The sequence below is a fragment of the Euprymna scolopes genome, chromosome 37 (genome assembly GCF_053919585.1).
Source record: "Euprymna scolopes isolate OS-2025 chromosome 37, ASM5391958v1, whole genome shotgun sequence".
Lineage (NCBI taxonomy): Eukaryota > Metazoa > Mollusca > Cephalopoda > Sepiida > Sepiolidae > Euprymna > Euprymna scolopes.
In genome coordinates, this window is record NC_136518.1 from 86,538,125 (window position 1) to 86,545,141 (window position 7,017).

A 7,017-nucleotide genomic window follows, 5' to 3' on the forward strand; every position below is an offset into this window, starting at 1 on the left:
TCTACTGGAGTAAAATATGGGAAGAGAGACGAGGTCACAATAGAAATGCCGAGTGGTTGAAAGACATGAAAGAAGAGTTGCAACAAATCGAAGAAGGAACAGCGAATGAAATCAGCAAAGAAATCCTAAAGAAAACCATAGGAAAAATGGCAAACTTGAGAGCAACAGGGCACGACGGGATACATGCATACTGGTTCAAAAAATTCACAACCTTACACGAAAGGCTAGCCCAAAATCTGAGAAGATGTATACAGGAAGCAAGCATACAAGACTGGATGACAAATGGTAGAACCACACTGCTACAGAAGGACACGGAGAAAGGAACCGTCCCTAGCAGCTATAGGCCAATCACGTGCTTACCAACTATGTGGAAGATACTGACAGCACAACTGAGGGAACAAATCTACCACTCCCTGAATAACCGTGGACTCATCCCCGAGGAGCAGAAAGGATGCCAAAAAGGAAAAAAAGGAACACATGACCTGTTATATATAGATCAAAAGATCCTAAAGGAGGTAAAAATGAGGAAAAAGAATTTAACCATGACATGGATCGACTACAAAAAAAAAGCGTACGACAGGATCTCCCAAACATGAATGCCTAAAAATGTATAAAATACCAAGCAGGATCACCAACGTAATAGAAAATGCAATGAACTCATGGAGACTGGGATTGACAGCTGATAGACAACACATAACAGAAATTAACATACAAAGAGGCATCTTCGAAGGAGACTCACTATCACCACTACTGTTCATCATAGCCATGATTCCCTTGAACAGTATTCTGAGAAAGTGCCAAGCTGGATACAAGTTCTCCAATACAGAGAAAAAATGAACCACCTGATGTACATGGACGATCAGAAACTTTTTGAAAGGACTGAAAAGGAGCTAGAGACACTAATCAACATTACCAGAATCTTCAGCCAAGATATCCAAATGGAATTTGGAATGGAAAAGTGCGCACAACTAGTTATAAGAAAGGGAAAACTGGAAACGACAGACGGCATGGAACTACCCAACCAAACAGAAATGAGGGCACTAGGGAAACAAGACGACTATAAATACTTGGGAATTCTGGAAGCGGACACCATCAGAGCAACAGAAATGAAAGCGAAAATTGGAAAGGAATACCTCAGGTAAACAAGAAAACGTCTGGAAACTAAATTATATAGCAGAAACCTAATAAAAGGTATTAATACATGGGCAGTATCACCAGTAAGATACTTTGGACCGTTTATAGGGTGGACTAAAGAAGAACTGAGACAACTCTTTATCTCTGCCTAAATCAAAACGTATATTCCATGAACAAAGCTTCTTTCTTAGAACTGCACGCCTGTGGAACTCTGTTCCGTCTGCCTGCTTCCCTCCTGACTACACCTTGGGTGTCTTCAAGTCCAACGTAAACAAATTCCTGATGAACCGCCCCCTTAAGTAGACACTTTATTAAATATCCACACTAACGTACTGTACTTACAATAACCTTTATCCCTGAATGGTTTCCGGGCCTTGATAAGTGGTGACCACCATGTAAAAAAAAAACTCGACCAGAAAACCAGGAAACTCATAACCATGCATAATGCACTACACCCAAAGGACGATATGGACAGACTCTACGTGAAAAGGAAAGACGGCGGGAGAGGACTGATCTGTATAGAAGACTGTGTGAAGTACACGAAAAAAGAACTAGAAAAATACATAATGCAAAACACTGAAAGGATAATTATGGCAGCGAGAGACACTGAAAAAAAACAAACAAGTAACAAAACAGAAAACAAAGAGACAAACGACAAAACGAGAAAAGAGAAATGGGAAGAGAAACAACTCCACGGAAGATTCATAAGAATGATAAAAGATGAGAATAACGAAAACACCTGGACATGGATGCGAAAAGGACATATAAACCGAGAAACTGAATCTTTAATAACTCCAGCACAAGATAAGTCGATATGAACCAACCATATCAAAGCAAGGATCGATAAAACAAAAGAAAACAGCAAATGCAGACTCTGTGGACAAAGAGACGAAACGATAAATCATATAGTAAGTGAATGCAGCAAACTTTCCAAAAAGGAATACAAAAACCGGCATGACCAAGTGGGGAGGGTGGTACACTGGGAATTGTGTAAACAACTGCATTTTGAGCGTACAGACAAATGGTACAAGCATAAACCGCAACATCACTCGAAAACGAGAACCACAAAATCCTATGGGACATGGACATGCAGACGGACAAACCCATCCAAGCAAGAAGACCAGATGTAGTAATCATTAACAAAAAAGAAAAATCCTGTCAAATTGCAGTCCCAGCTGATCACAGGGTGAGTATGAAAGAAAAGGAGAAACGAAGCAAATGCACAGAGATAACCAAAGAGTTAAAAGGGATTTGGATGATGAAGAAAATCAAAATAGTACCGATAATAGTATGAACGCTAGGAAAAATTCCGAAAAACTCGAAAAAAAAATGTCAGAAATTGGAATCAGAGGAATAACTGCAAAAGTACAATGACTAACGATAATGAAAACGACTGAAATATTAAGGAAAACCCTTGAATGCGGAGAATAATACAAGACAATATAACGAATAAGCGTTACAGGGAATGAAGAACACCGAAACTGCATATTTACAAGTTCTACCCCCCTCATGCACCCCCCCATCGTTTCATCACCGTTTCACCCGATAAAAAAATGATACCGAGAAGGGTCAATAATGGCTGAAAGATCGAGGAGCGAGCGCCAACCAGACCTCGGCTGGACAAGCGCAAAGAGAACTGGGGGAGGCTGAGTGCCACTCAAATTCCAGTATAAACCAATGGCCACTACCAGCGAGAAATCAATGGTAAGCGGCTGTTGCGATGATGCAAATTCATTTGCAAATTCTATCGAAGGAGGTGGAGAGAGCTGGACGTCTGAGGGGACTTGTTGTCACTCAGCTTCCAGAGAACACCACAGGTTTCCAATCAGATCGTTTGTTGACTTGTGTGAAAGCTCCATGTGAGCCAATAATGATGATAATAATAATAATAATAATAATAATAATAATAATAATAATAATAATAATAATAATAATAATAATAATAATAATGATAATAATAATAATAATAAAAAGAAGATACGGAGATGGAAAAATGGAAAAATGAGCAAAGATGAACTTTTTTCTTCTCATTTTCGAACGCTGTCACCCCCCCCCCCCTCAAAAGATGCTTCATCTTTCTCCTCCACCAATCATCTGTGCATTTCTGCATCTTAGACGAATAAGATTGCTATCAGAATTCATTTTGCATCGGAAACAGCCAAGATCTAAGAAACAATAGCATTGTTGCCGAAAGGGAAAGCATCAATGTTAGTGTCTTTCCGATATCGCAGTGTGTAAAAAAGATTGTCCTTCAGGCGATCGGTCGCTCAATCAATTTTCTCAGCTTGCTATAGTCGTATTATTTCATTTATCCGTCTTATACGTTTAACGTGCAAAGATTAGCGACATTTAAATCTCTATCTCTATCTATCGTCTATATTATATAAAAGTCAATTTGTATGTGTGTGTATGTGTTTATGTGTGTATGTGTGTATGTGTGTGTGCGCGATTTCCTTCCTCACATATTCCGAAACGGCTGAGCCTTTCTTTTGCAAATTTCACCCAATGCTAATTTATATGCCTGTCAGTATATATATATATATATATATATATATATATATATATATATATATATATATATATATATATATATATATATATATATATTGTACAGAAATTCATCCGATAAGTCTCGAAAATCGAAAAAATCCGATCTTAATATAGTCTTTTCTTTCTGATAGATAAAAAGAATAATTTTTACAAGGGAGTATTTTACATTACACCAGGCAAGGAAAACAATAAAATATCAGCAAACCCTTTCTTCTTAAAAAACAGATTTGTAGCTAAGTGGTGGAGAATTCGACTACAGATCGAATGATTTACTTTTGTTATTAATATTTTACTATACTGTTATTATAACTATTAATAACAACATATTTGTTTCGATTTCCAAACATTCATTATACACATTGCCGTTTCTTGCCGTTTGGATTAAACGTTAATACGTTGCAAAGATTAAAAAAAAAATACAGCATTCTTCTTTCACAAGCGGCAAAAATAATTCACGTTAACTCTTTTGAACATTGTTGCAAGGAATGAACGCTGTCTAAACTACAAATTTCCAGCTTTTTTTTTTACAACGTCTTTCATTTTCATTTCGATACTTTTTGTGACCAAGAGCGGAGGACCGCTTGAAATATAAAAAATAAAATATTAATACAAAAATTAACATCGTTTTCATGCTTCGAAAACCCCTCATAACCTTTTAATCACTGTTCTGGAGACATATGTGGACTTTTAACATGATATATATGTGTGTAAACATATCTATCTATATACCTATACAAGTGAGAATGTGTGTGAGGACATTTCTCAACCTATATACTCAACAAATTTTGGATCTACAGGCTTGAAATTTAGAATATTGGGTATTCAGACATATGGAAAACATTTTAGTCGGTTTGTGATGCTCGACCCTGTCTTTTTCCCCTATCTGACGAAGATCCGACAGAGGTTTCAAGTATTTTCTCTGCCGAAGTGACAGGTCCGTGTCGACAAATAAGGGGTCAATTTTGTAGAACTCGGGAAAAACAAAGAAGAAATTTTGGCTTTTATAAAGGTCAAAAGTGAGAACATATGATTTTAGAGTTTAATTTATGATATGAAAGTGATATAAGATGAAAATGAATAATACAATAGCACTTCTCAACCTATAGACTCAACGAATGTTTTATCTACAGTCTTGAACTTTTATATATAGAGTAATCAGACATGTGGAAAACATTTTTAATCGGTTTTCATTTAGAAAAAGGGCTTCTAAGGGATTAAAAGTGAAAAAAATGGTACCTGGGGGTAATCAGATTTTTATCTGTTTGTAAACTGTTTCACAAATGAACATGCGTGAATCGTTCATTTGACAGATTCTTTACGTTAAGAATAAGTAAGTTTGAAAACACTTTTTAAGGATAGTGTCAAACTGGCCTAATGGTTATCTACTTCATCATTGTGTTTAGTTTTCGATCTCAGCTCGAGTATTTATTTTTTTACTTACAAGAAGTGAACTGTTTATAAAAAAATCATAATACTCGCACGCACATGTCTTAGTTTCTTTCCGTTTTTTTTTTTTTACTTCATTTTTTAAGGGATTTAACGTTACGTTTAACACCTACGGTATTTCTGTTTATGATAAAGAAGAAATCTGCATTAATTAAATATATTGATATTTTCCCATTTCATGGATGTCCGGTACAAACGCAGACCCCACGATGTTATTGTACCATATTTAGACAGAACAAAAATTACATTACGATCCTAATCAAAACACGTATCAGTTCTGGTTTCCCGTTTGATCTAGACGCCATCAAATGAATTGTTTTAAAATTCTGCCTTTCTTTTGCATTGTATATTTCGGAGATTGGGTGATCACATCATTTTTTTTATAAGCATCGAGATTGATAACGTATGTTCGAACATTAAATTACCTAAGTGTGTGTTATTTAGTTCTCTCCCACTGCAAGAACTGTGGCGCCAGGGAGAGCGGAATTGAGAAGTCAGCGCTTCCGGAGGAGGAGAATCACTCTGACCTACAAAAGGTGCCTGGGCAGCCCCGTCAGCACGAGGGCGTCTCAGGCGATTAGCAATAAACTAACCACTTTATCAATGAGAGAAGGCAAAGCCTGGGAGAATAGGCCTCCTAGAACTGCACAGAACTAAACTCCCACCGCAAAATCAACAGGGACTGGGTCATTACAAGAATGGTCTAATCTCTGTTTATTTTGGGGTCGAGGATAAAAGTCGCTAGTTGAAATTACCTACGTGTAGTCATATAGGCTGTAACAATAAAATTGTCGCCATATAAAAGACGACGTAATTCCATTTCTGTTTGATGAAAACCGGATTCCTTTTTCTGTAGCAGACTATCAACTAGTTGGCCAGTTATGTACAAATCCCAAAAGTGATAGGGGCCTTCTATTATGTCTGAAAGTGACACAATGTTCAACGAACCTGATTGAAGATGCGCCGCTGTACAGCTCATGCTCTCTACCGATCCAAATTATGACAACAGGACCATTGCCAGCACCCTCAAAATGCATCGCTGGATTGCCACGAATAACAGGGACATGCCCAGGGTTATGAAAACAAAGTTTCCGGCCACGGTTATGGTCTTTGGAGTTGTTTAAAGTGAGTGGCCATAGCATACCACCTCACATCTTCGAAGCCAACACCAAAGTGTATCTGGATGTGCTGAAGAGTGTGGTGATCTGCTGGTGCAGTCAGGTGGCCAATGGCCGATTTTGGGTGTGGCAACAGGACTCGGCTCCGGCCCACAAGTCCAAAGAGACCCAGGCTTGGTTTCAGAAGGAGTGCTACGTTTTTGGAACCCTTCTCTTACTAGCCTCCTCCCCTTCCTTCCCGAATTGGACCCGCTGGACTACTTCGAGAACATCACCACCATGACCTCCCACAACACCAAAGCCAGCCTGATCGCAGCCATCCGCTGTGTATTCGCCACGTTCCCACTGGCACTTGTAGAAAAGGCATGCTCCTAGTTCCGGCTCATATCGATGCGGTGATTGAGGCTAAAGGAAACTACACTGAATAGATGTCAGCTGTACTACACAATCAAGTTACTTGATTTTTTCAATAAAAGTCTTAAATTAAAGCTGTAGAATTGTTTACTTTAGGATGACACTTTTATCGTTCCACCCTGTATATAGAACGTATCTCATTCACGGCGCAAGCCTCTACCTATATACATAAGACAAATACGTCTAAAGATGGAGTACTCCTGTCATATCTGGCAAGATGCTCATCGGAACATCATTTCCTGCGTTGATGTGCTGAGACAAAGACTAGATTTTGTTAGTCTTCATCTACTCTATCGCTATTTTCATGGCAAACATTCGAATGAGCTTCAGTCTATACCCCACGTAAAACATCCAC